Here is a 13339-nt window from a genome sequence, read left to right as displayed (position 1 = left end):
CTTGGTTTAGTTGTTTGTTGTAGTTGCGGCAGAATTACTTAGGATCACTCCCTAGGGTCCTCCAAGTACCTCACTTGGAATGCTAAGCGGTACAACAATAGGAATGTAGTAAGTAATTGTTGATTGAAAAAAAACCTACTAATTTACAAATTTTTGCTATGAAATTTGAATTGGGTTTAAAATTTTTATTTTGCATTTCATAAAGGTGCAAGTTAATTTTTCTGAACAATAAAAAGTATTCATCTGTTTTTAGCAATAATAAATCGCAATTATTCCTTGAACAAAATTTTGCCAAATGTTACATTTTCAAACAATAGAACAGATATCCAATAAAAAAAAAAATTTATAAATGGCAGCAAAAATTGAAAATAAAGAAAAAGTCCAGACAAAATTGCACTGGACAAAACAATGAAATCGTAAAAAGAGTCATAAGACACCTTCACCGAAAATAAACAGCCGTAAAAAGAAACATATTTTCAGGCGTCTAGCAGTGCAGCCATTCAAATTTTGATAAATATCATCGTAAGTTCATTGCCTTCATATTCGACGTTTGTGTCGATGCGGGCTTGTCTCTTTAATGGCATTTGTAGCACTCTTAGCGCGCTCTTAACTATGTACAAAGCTACTCATCTGCTTACATACAAATTTGAAGTAAGAAACATTTGCATACATAGTATGTTAGGGTGGTCCAAAAATGCATGTGAAAAAGTAAAATCGTAATTTTAATAACGCCATCCCTAGGATTGTTCTATACCGAAAAAAAAATATTCCTATTTTTTTGCATCGGAAAGGTAGTGTCTCAGAGGTGGTTCCATACTAATTTGCAGTTTTCAAGAATTTTGTTCCATTTCTACAAAAAGTTGTTTTTCCCCAATACCAAACGCATTGAAAACTTTGAGCGCTTTGAGCACTAATAAAAGATAGGGTTATATTTCTTTCGGTATAGAACATTCCTAGAGGTTTAAAGGGGGCATTAAAATTCCAAAGTTTACTATTTTTGGACCACTCTAATAGTATTTACTCATAAATTTATGTATGTATGTATATCTACGAATTTGCAAGAGTAAACCAAGTCGAGCCGCTGCTGCAATGCACCAGTATTTTGCGAGCTTATTACTGGCACAAGTGTTTTGTTTTTCACTGCAGATTATTTATGTTCACTGGCAGCATTGTGGGCCTTTTCCTCCTTATGCCAGTTGCACCTTCCCTAATTTGCACTTATGCCAGCCACTTTTGCTTAAGTGCGTCGAAGTATTGAAAAAGTTTTGAACTTTTCATATTGTTTTTTTTTTTGTTTTTTGTTTTTATCTCTTCCAATTACCAGCATTTTTATGACAGACAAAATTACGTAATACCTTTTTATTGGCAACACATTGTTCGATTTGTATTTACTTATTACAGTTCTTATTTGTGTTACCATTCTCTGTGCTTCTGCTTTATTCACTTAGTTTTTTTTTTCTTCTCACACTTCTCTCAGATGCTCCATTCACTCAAGCGAAGTATGTAGGTATATTACGAGTATAGCATGAGAAACAAAAGAAGTAGCAACATAAAAATTAAAATGTTAATAAAATGAAAACAATAAAAATTCGGAATGTGTGCATAACAAGAATAAGAAAAAGGTGTTTTGTTAAGGTAAGGGTGAGCTCTCAAGTACGGGTACATGCTGTACTTCGGCGTACAATAATTACTTTCCATATCCTTTGTGAAGTTTTATAGCTTTTGTTGTACCAGAAATCGATTGGGGATTAAGTGCATTGGGGAAGTATGCGTGTGTATACACAGAGGGGATTTATTATTCTCTTTAAACTTTATTTTATTGTAATCCATGTTATAGACTTGTCTTTGCGTTTACCTTATTGAAAATGAATTACGTCGAGTATACGTAATCTAAATGCAGTAGGGGAAATGCAAATAGGGACGCAACATTTGAAAAAGTTTGGCTATTTTGATTTAGCATATTTAATGTTCGTTATTTCCTTATAAAATAACAGCTCTTTTTCTAACAAAACCATGTAAATCTGATTTTCAAATTTTTTAAAAAAGGAAATATTGAAAAAACTTCAGCAAAATTGCATAAAATTTTAATTTTTTTTGTAAAAATATGATATGCAGTTTAATAGCCTATTATAATTCTTGTAATCAAAAAGTCCAAGCTTGAAGTGGACACAAACTACTGTTAATTTTTTGGATTTTTTGTTCTTGTCGGTCTTATGCGCTTTTATCCTCACAAAGTATGTCGAAAACTTTTTATAAGGAGAAAATGAGCCAGACCTTTAAAAAAAAAATTAAATTGGAAAAACTTCAAACTAAAGTAATTTTTTTGATTACTTTTAAATTACTTTGAGGAATGTAAAGCAAAAAGCAAAGATTTTCAGTTTCAATTGCTTTCAACTGAATTGTAAAAATTTATTAGTATTCACATTACTGGAAGTGATTACTTCTAATTACAATATGGTATGATTTTCCTTTCACTAAATTGCCGAAATTATGCACTGTGTGTCATATATGCCTACAAAAGGGCTATAGCTAAAAAGTGGGAAATAAAATAAATAGTACACTGAATGTACAGATAAGATAAGTTTCATCATCTTATACGCGGTCACCGAACGATCGCCGGCGGTGAACAAGTCCTTGTCGATGCCCACTTCACTCACTAAACCACTGAAGGTAATTTTAATTTTTCTACCGGTGAATCTTTATGGCATGTTTCTTGCCGGCTGCAGTATTGCCAGGTTAACGCAGATATCCTGGAAACTCTGCCAGGCAATCTACCTTCAACTAGATGATATCACTCATTTAATTCATCAATAAGTTATTCCTTTTACGTCTTTAGCTTTCAGCCGGCTTGGTAGCCGCTCCTCCCAGATTAGTAGTCGGCGTAATCACCGGGCACTGCTCTTGCGCGGTGGCAGCAACTCTAACCTAATCTATCCAAGAACCCCTACGCCTAGTTGGCTTATATGATATTAGACTACAGACAGGTGCAATGCAACTACAACGTAAGAATATATCTTCAATAGAAGAAGCAGAAATTATGTCAATAACCGACTGAAGCACGCTTGGGAAACCCTTCTGTCAAGGGCTTGCCGTGATCTAACAATGGGAGTAAGAGTTTTGGTAAAATACAAAGCGTTAACATGGCATGCTTTGTTTCTAATATGTAGGCATTAAATTCGCTATTTTATTGCTATGTGGCTAAGAAAACTGTATACCGACTACGCATTTAGGACAGTTAAACTCAACTTAATCTCTTTTCCAGCAGTGGAATTAGTTAAAGCTTTTCGCCTGTTTGGTGCTAATACTAACTCACACTAACACACACAAAACTGCTACACTAATGCACAGATTTTAATTGTCAACACAAATGTCCTCAACATCAATCAAAATTTACATGAATTTAATTGAAATGTATGCGGCAATATTAACAATGCTGCAAAGCGATAACAATAGTCCACAGTAGCAGCGAATATACATATATACATATGTATATAAGCAAGAACAATACTCGTAGCAGTAGAAGCGAGCACAAATTGCATTGTCAGAATGTCGCATATAACGAGGTAGAAAGTAAAATAGGGTGCTCCATAAATGCACATGAAGTAACCTCCAAGTAATAGTGCTCTCATCTCTTGGGATAATTCTATATCTAAAAGAAAATATATCTCTGCTTTTTTTATTTAGAAATAAAAAACTACGAAAAAATTGAATTTCAAAAACTTAAAAAATATTCCAAATTTTAATCAGAGTTATAAGAGAACCGAGAGCCATATTTTATAAAATCCTTGCAGCCGTTTCTGAGTGAAAAGCAGTCTCGCTTAGTGCATGTTTTTATTTTCATCGAATTTCAAATCACCCTATACCGATGACAAAAGTTCGTAATAAAAAAAAAACTTTATCAAACATCTTCAGGCTAAGATCTCCAAGCTGACCTCTCATTCTTAAACTTCCTTTACAAAATTATTCTCAAACTAAAACCTTCTGACATTGTGATATCCATGTATTTCAATAAACTGATGAACTAATTCGAATTTGATTGTTCGAGCAAATGGTAACCCTTCTAAATAAAGGTAAAGAATAAATCACTTCCAAACCCATTTCGTTGTATGCCCATCTTTTAATAATTCTTCCAACTTACTGAATAATTTGAATGTAAATTTTAAACATGTAGAAACTCTTTTCGAACATTCGAAATATTGAAACTAAAGATTTCTTAACATTATTTCGTTTGACTACGGTATTTTTATATTTAATATACTTTTTTAATTATTTAACTGTGTTGGACTTGTCAAACAGGTGGCAACGCTCTTCCAACACCTAAAAAATATTCTCCGGGTTTAAATTAAAAATTTCTTAACTTTCCTTTGCTTGATATACATATTTTTATTCTTCATATAACTTGTGTAAGTGCAAGTAAACTAAATCCGACATTTCAAGCAGGTGGCAACCCTCTCCAATATATTTTCAAACTACTACTTTCTAAAATCCTTTTCATTTGGCACCCATATGGTGATATATATTTCTCTTCCTTAATATGATTTTTTAAAGAGGTGGCAACCCTCCTATGGTTAACTTAAGAAACAAAGCTTTTCAAAATAATTTCGATTGATACCCATTTGGTAATAATTGATTTATTTTTTTAATGATTTGAATATAATTTTTTAAAGGTGGCAACTCATTTCAAAAAGAAAACCTTATTGCACATCTACAGTCCAAGGCTTTTAGTTTGACGCCTCATTTTGGAAAATCGAACGAACCGTGTGGATTTAATGGAATTTATTATCAAATAATTTGAATTTAATTTTTCAACAGGTGGCAACTCTTTTCGAAAAAATAAAACCTGTTTGCACATCTACATATCAAGCGCTTTAATTTGACATCTCATTTTAAAAATCGGACGAACGGTTCAGATCTTTTATCGTGAACCAAAAACCCCTTCGCGTATTATATACATATATATAGATTATCTAAAGTCTCCTGCGGAGAAACTGAGTTTTTTCTATCTTTGGAAAATCTTGAGCACTTTCAGTAACCGCTAAATATTTTCTAATTTCAAATAAAACAATAGTCCTAGGGGTTGAGAGCATTAAAATTCCGACTTTTCTCCTTAGAGGACCACCCTAAAAAACATACTCCTAAGTATATATGTACCTATGTGAATGAATTGATATGTTGCAACATACCAGTAATCATGTCAACTTGTTTGCGTGCAACACAATAAAACCGAAAAATGTTGCCGTTGCATGATGTTGGATTATCAAGTTGTTAATTAGAATAATTTTTCTCATACATCACGGCGAAATTGTTGAAAGGTAAAAATTTTACTGACAAACAAAGAGGCTTACTGCATGGCGACAATAATACGATTCGAATACGATTTGCATATAAATGAGTTGCTAGCAAAATTATTTTGTTAAGTCCAGAGTGCTTACCGAATTTGTTTCGAAAGAGTGAATTTGGAAATTTGAAAAGTTTTGTTTTTTGACTTAATGCACAAGTTATTTTAATTAGATCGCAATGAAAAGAAGCGCATACATAAACCAAAAATAGATTAAGGCAGCTGCTGCAAGTTGCCAAATTAAATGACTAAAATCCCAAAAATTCAAAAGCAATATTTTGATAAGAAAAAGCTATTTGCTGGCTTTAAGTGTATCGTAGATGGCACCAGAGCTGTCAGCGAAAATTCCATAAAAATCAATTAGCAAACGCTTAAGTGGGATAATAGCTATCAAGCGCATTTGTTGAAATTTTAATTGTGAACATTTTTCGACTGTCACCCGAGTGGGCTTTAAATTAGCCTCATAAGATTTCAACTTAAGTTTTCAATTTTAATCCAGCCGCTAAGGCGTACAAATTTGAAGAAATGGAAAATGAAAAAGTTGCTTAGAGATAAAATTTTCCTTGTCTACTTAAATGGAAACAAATGCGTTCTTAACAAAACGGCAAAAAAAAATAAAAATATGTATGTATGTATTCAGCGTCGTTAATGCTCTGTCTTTTCAACTTTCTATAAACTTTGAGAGGTGTAATTTGGCGACAGATTTTTCTTGATTTTGCCCAGAGGAAGTTAGTGGTTTTTCGCCCAAACATTATCACGAAGCCGCATTGAGTATACACACAGCTGTCGTTTGTATTAAAATTACTTTTGTGAGTAGACAATTGCAAATATGTAAATTTGTAAAGCCGCACATGCAGAGTGTCACTGAAGGGAAAACAATGATTTAGCGATTTGTGGCTTTTACAAGCAATTCTCAACAAATAAATGGAACTGCTGTGCAAAAGTAATCAAAATTTATTAAAAGCTGTCTGGAAAATCAAAAAAGGAAAAGTCCAGCGCCTTCGTTTTGATCTGCGGGATGTGTAGAATACGTGATATTATTCGTACTGCAGACATTTTGTATTACTATTACAATTAACTTAGGTCCAGTATCCCCCCGTGCTCATCTTCGCATTCTTCATCTTAAGACTTGCGTTTAAGTTAGCTTAATTCAAATTTTCAAACAGATGGTAACCCTTCTAGCGTATCCTCCTACATCTGTATTTTTTGTGGCTAAAAGCTATTCAAAGCCATTTTGATTGATATACATACTGAAGTAAGTTATTTAAACCATTGTAAACAGGTGGCAACCCTCTTCAAAATATTCTCAAACTACAACCTATTTCATCTGGTACCCATATCGGGATACATGTTAAAATTTTCTAATTGCTTTAATTTAAGTTGAACTTGATTATGTAAAAAGGTGGCAACGCTCCTACATGCCGTTTAGAAATAAAATTATTTCAAATCCATTTTGATTAACATTTATTTTGTAGTAATTAATTTAACCTATACCATACATTGAATTTAATTTTGTAAGCAGATGGCAACCCTGTTTAAAATAGTTTCAAACTAAGACCTTTTTAATCCTTTTCTTATCAGACACCCATATTATGGTACGTATTTAAATTATCTAATGCCATCAATTCAATGTGCAAACTGGTTTTATTTTTTCGAAAAGAGTGGCCGCCTTTTTAATAATTAAATTCAAACTATTTAATAATCAATGGAATCATATCCGCACCGTTCGTTCGATTTTCCCTAATGAGGTGTCAAAGTAAAAGGCTGGGACTGCCACCTTTTAATAAATTATATTCAAATTATTGAATAAATAAACCAATGGGTTTCACTGAAAATGGGTTTTAAAAGCTTTGTTTCTTAGTTTACCCACAGAAGTGTTGCCACCTGTTTAAAAATCAAATTCAATTTGAATTAAGGGAAGTAGGTAGGAGAAATATGTATCACCATATGGGGTACCAAACGGAAGAGATTTTAGAAGGTAGTAGTTTGAAAAAGTTTTGAAGAGGGTTGCCACCTGCTTGATATGTAAAATTTAGTTATATTATACACCAGTTAAAAGAATTATCAAAATATGGATGTCAAACAAAAGAGTGTTAAGAAGTCTTTAGTTTGAATACTAAGAATATTTTTGAGGCTTGGAAGAGGGTTGCCACCTGTTTTAAAAGTTTAATTAAAATTAATCAGCTTAAATTATGGTAATTACCTAATTGAAATATGAAATAATTACCTTACACCAGTCACAAGGAGATGTCCCACCAGTCAAAACTTTAAATATTTTTTAATATTTCCATGATTCATATCTTGCAACACAAAAACATCGTTCGCGAATATTAAGTGTTTTGGCTAAAATTCATCATCTTTGAGTGCACAAGGGTAAAATAGAGTTCTTTTCAGTGTCTCACCAATCACATTCATTCAAATGTTAGGTACATAAAACTAAGAAATCGTTTGGTATTTTTGTTAAAGCAATTTTATAAATTAGTTATCGTTCTATGGCAAAAAATATCTTTCGCTGTTGTATAAGTTCCGACGACATAGTTAAAATTCACAATTGATCACATTCTGGAGTAAAATGTCCCACAAGTCAAAATGAAATGGCCCATCAGTCGACAGGTTCGGAATTTTTCTTTGAAAGGCCACGATTGCTTCATTAGTTGTCGTGCAATAGACGTTTTGTGAAGCTCTAAAAATTACAACTACAACATTTGAGCGTGCATAAGCTGATGCAGGCTGTTCAGAAACTTTGATTGCCTTAAGAGTCGTAGTGCTACGAGCTTCCTTTTCAAAGTCTTGTTTCAAATAGTAATTCAAAATATGCTATTTAAAATACTAGGGTAACCAATCTAAACGCGTAAATGCCTCGCAACCACATAAATTCCATAGACTTAATGAGTTTTATATAGAAACCAGTTAATTTGTGAGGTTTACGCCGTCACGAGGCATTTACGCCTTTAAATGAGTACACAAACTGTTTTTCCAATTTTCAGGCGAACGTGATGAATTTCCCTGCCAAATAAGCTTAGGTTAGAGATTAAAATACATATATACATATGTATATCAATAAAAAAATCAATTAAAAAAAACTTGTATACAGCGTCAATAGCCAAATAGCTGCTATTGAAATTAATATTTTGAAGTCTAAGCTTGCCTCATAATTAATCAAACGAATCTGTAATTCCTCTATAATTAATTAGCATTTATATATTTAAAGTCTATTTACTTAGTTTTTCATACAGGCTATTTGATCCGCTATCTATTAAGTAGTTTAACATTAAAGTGATGCATCAATTAATAATCAGCGCTAACTTGCTAGATTAGCTGCGCATGTCACAATTGTTTCTGCTGGCAGTTAATTGAATGGAAAAGTTCTCGATTATCAGCGCCGTCGAAGCTCTAAGCCACATTGTTGACAACTTGTCAAACGCTGTTTAATTGATTGTCAATTAGAAGTTTGCAGCTTGGCAGCAACAATTTTAAATTTCTCAAAGCAACAACTAACATTGGTTAAGCGCCTTCAATCAATGTAGTACATGGCTAACCTCATGCTACGAATAATCAGTTGCTACGATTTAGCAAAAAATTAAAATTCCAAAAATTGATATTGACATGCGTATCTCGAGTTAAATATATGTAAATTAGGGTGCCCATCGAAAATGCTTTTTTTTTTGAAATTTCAAGACTCTTCCCCGTAATTTTATTCGTTTTTTTTGACAAATATTATTGCCTGTCGATTTAGGTCAGAAAATAGGTTTTTTTAGATTTATGAGTTTTTAAATTATCATTTTTGATTCGATTTCAAAGAGCGAGTATGATCTGAGCAGCGAATGTATAGGCCTTTAAAATGGTATATAATAATCTATTGTAGGGTTAGGCTTGTTATCATATTTTATCGGGTAAATTAAAAAAAGGCCCATATTCCTTTTAAGTTTTTAAATTTTAACCATCCATAATTTCTACAATTTCAAAATATAGATATCACCAAAAAAAACTCCGAGACACGTAAATTTAATTATTATAGATCTGTTCATTTTCCCAAGATATGTATTTTCTCTTAAATTTGTTTTGTGAATGAAAAAAAAAAATCAAACTTCAACATGGCGTATGAGCAACATTTTTTCTGCTCACATTGCAGCCAAAAAATCATTACGCATTTTCACTTGACCACTGAAAAGTTTTCTATTTATTCAAATGAAAATAATTTTCGAAAAATCTGTGAATTTTTTCCCTGCTAAAACGTGATTTTTTTCATAAAAATACCTTGGGAAAATGACCTCATCTACAAAAATAGCTGCAGCTCAAAATAAAGTTCAAGTGATTCAAAGTTTGTTTGTGTCATTTAAAAACCTGCGATTTTCCCTGCAGTGTTGTTGCTCAAGGAAAATATTTTCTAAATTTGGTTTGTAAAGTGCTACCGTTTCCAATTTGCTTTTCAAATGAATTTAGTTTTAATTTTTTTTTACTAAAGCATTCAGCCCATTGGCGCTTATCTAAGCACTTATGTTTCCAATTTTGTGGAAAAAGCTCAACAAGTATTTTTTAATTGCTAATTTTACGCTCTTTCCTGTCTACATTTCAAAGTACCGTTCTTCACTAAAAACCAGATCAACAAAGTTGTGTATACAAATGCAACAATAAAAGACAATAACAGTGGCATTATGTAAACAGTAACAAATTTCTACTAATTGTTAGAACTCAGAAAACTATAAAAAATATATATTGTTTACAAGTACTGGGTTCAAAGTGAAAGCAAAATTTCAAACAGCTAGTACAAAATTACATTATTGTACCCGTGTTGCATGCAGTACAATAAAAGCAACTATGAAAGTGTGAGATCAGAGGCACCACAAGACTTCTCACTTTCTATGCCAAGACGTCAAGAAAACCGCCACTTGAACGACCACAGAAACCATTTAATTGTCAATTTGAGGTGAAGGAGTAAGTGGAAGGACAACAAAGTGATGAAGGCTGAGTTACGTCTGACGAATGACGACAACAGTCAACCAATAAAACGCCAAGTCACTTTCACTTCCACTTCCACTACCACTGCCACCGCCACAAACAGCAGCTATTAAGCGAAACAGTGAGTAAGAATTAAGATTTGCTGTAGTTCAAGCTAAAAAAAAAAAACAAAAAGAAAAACTTTAAAAATCTAGACGAGTCTTGCCTTTTGACAAGGTTTCGCTTCGACGCCTCCAAAGAGACTCATCCAGGCAAGTCCTCATACGGCTGTTTTATTGCCATTTTGTTGCTACACCAAATACTGACTTGCCATAAGCATTTTGGTGGCAAGCGTGTTGTTTGTTACTGTTATTGTTGGTGCATGTCAACCATCACGTGACATGTGCACATTACGTTTTCAGCGCTCTGCTCGCTCGTTGGCATTTAGCCGTTGTGCGTGCTTTTGTTGCACGACGCACTTGCTTGCCTGCCTATTCGATACAACTGCGGTTGCTCATACGCCGTGGTTGCCTAAGGGCTGTGCTTTTAATTTCCTTCTTTTTGCTGGGTGAGTGGCTGTGTGTGTGTGTGTGTGTAAGTATGGTGTGTAGCATGCTTATGCCTTTTTGTCGCTCTAATTGCCTTAGTTGCATTTTGTTGCTGCCAGTTATATTATCGTCACCAATTGGCGTTATTTTTGTTGCTGGTTTCTTGTAATTGGCTCATTTTTATGAGCATAACTGGAAGTTAGTCACTAGTTTGTATTTATTAGATTAAGTTTTTTTTTTTTACTTTGTATTTCAGATGTGGTAATTTTATTTATATTGCTATTACGGTTTGCTTTGCTTTTCGGATTCATTTTGGTTGCAGCACTTCCTGCTGACATAAATTTGTATGTTAATCAGCGAGTTCCAGCGAATATTACTAAATTTATGTTCCAATCAAATTTAATTGATATTTGCGGTCTGAATCGTGTGTTCAGTAGTAACGGGAAAAACAAATTATTATTTTTTTTATTCCCTGAATTGCTGTTATTAGTTTATTGTTGCGTTTTGTAGGTGGGAGTTATGTCTTCATCACAATGAGTATGGTGATGAATGATGTAAGTGTGGACTGTATTCGCACTTTTTTATATTAGAAAACTGAATTTATTTTTGGCTGAAATTATGCATTAATACTTAGCTCGAATTTCTATTTTTGAGCACAAGCAAACATTTACATATACAGGGTGTTCTAGACCTCCCGTCCACCCTCTCTAAAATGGAGGGAAATGGTATTTATTGAAAAAACGCTAAGATGTAGCATACCAGATCGAGGATCCTATACCTTTCGGTGGTATTACTGACTTTCGTCTCTACCGGAACTAGGTTAAACTGACCGGATACCATTTTTTTTTTAATTAGGCATACTTTTTTTACTACAGATTCGGATGTTGAGTATAAAAATATGTAGCTTTTATTTGAAACTTTTTCTCGGAATTGCCTTTTCCAACCTCTAAATGATCGTCGAACCTCAACTCAACCTGGATTTCTTGCGGAACGAAAAACGAAATAGTATGATTCTCTATTTTTTGCCGTATTACTCACTTTCGGTTTTAAACGGAAGTGGGTTAGCCAGACCGGAAGTGCATTCAAAAGAAAATTGCGTGATCATCGCAATATCTTCTTTTGAGAGGCTGAACAGTTCTTTCCTACTTTTGTTATCTATTTGTGGCCATATTAGCGTAGCTTTTCTGCAAGCCCGCCATGACCTGTTGGGCTCTTCATTCATATTATTTTGCTTCGGGGCTTTGTTGTTTCAAAGCCGCATTCACCTCGTATTAATCAAGTGGAAGGGAGGGACGCACACTAGTTTTAAACGGGAGTTTACTGTTGAAAGTTCAGCAAAGAGTCCTATCTTCAGGCCTGTATTCAACAGGTCTAATTCGGTTTAAAAATCGGTACAAAATCCCTACCAGCACTTCGCCGTCAGTTTTGAACAGCTCAGTCGCTAACCCTTTGCTTCAAGGGCTTTGTTGGTTCTAATAACTGATTTCCACCAAATCTTAACTGCAGTTTATACCTTTTGGCAAAACGAGATTACAACTCAAATGAGGTAATTCCTCCCATTAAGTAGAAGCAAACGAGAGGAAAAAAAGCAAAAATTAAATAATAATCCTTGCCTATCACCCCATGTTAGAATTCTTGAAACTTATTTGAGCTCTTAACTTCAGTTAAGCCTTTGGTGGAAATGGGCTATGAGTCGCATTCGCCTCGTCTTGGTCAAGCGGAGGGACGCACAGTGGTTTGAAACTGAAATTTCCTGTTCACAAACCTCCAGAGCTTTCAATTTACCAACAAAAAATTACAAGACATCCGTTGAGCCCAATTTTTGCAATCATTTTAACGGTTTTGGTATAAGTACCCAAACTAAATATATACATATTTCGCTACGATATGAATTTCAACCTTTTTTTCCAAACCTCCTAAAAGCACTCAGGTAAAAAATTAAAAACCTATGCCGAATTTTCACTAGGCATTTTAATGATAAAAAACTGGTGCCATTTAAAAAATGCCACGTGGAAATGAATTTAATGACTATTTTTTTTTTTAAGGTAATGACACGAATATTTCTTAATGCCCAATGTTATCATTACAATTTTTGTCAGTTAATGCCTAGTGAAAATCCAGCATTACTATGGCCATACAAAAAAATGGAGAAAGCAAAAACAATTGGAGGTTTACTATGTAGGGTTTAGGTCTTTCATCCTAAGTTGCAATAACTTCACCCCAAAAAGTTTTTTTGCACTGTGTTATCATTAAAAAATAGTAAAAGTTATAACACTTCTTGAACCACCGTTGCCTGTGAAAAGTACTCTAGGTAAGAGTGGATTGGCATGTCATTGTTTGATAAAATATTTAGTGTATTACATATTTATATACTCGTACTCAACGCATACAAATGAAATTTTGCAAATTACCTTCACTTAAATCTTAAATCATTACAATTTTAAAGAATCCGATAATAAATTAGAATTTACCATTGTTAACAATAGGCCATTGTAATTTCTATGCAACAATTTCA

This window comes from Rhagoletis pomonella, unplaced genomic scaffold (assembly GCF_013731165.1).
Source record: "Rhagoletis pomonella isolate Grant_MI unplaced genomic scaffold, Rhpom_1.0 Rhpom_scaffold_00004, whole genome shotgun sequence".
NCBI lineage: Eukaryota > Metazoa > Arthropoda > Insecta > Diptera > Tephritidae > Rhagoletis > Rhagoletis pomonella.
Note: the sequence above shows the minus strand (reverse complement) of the source record.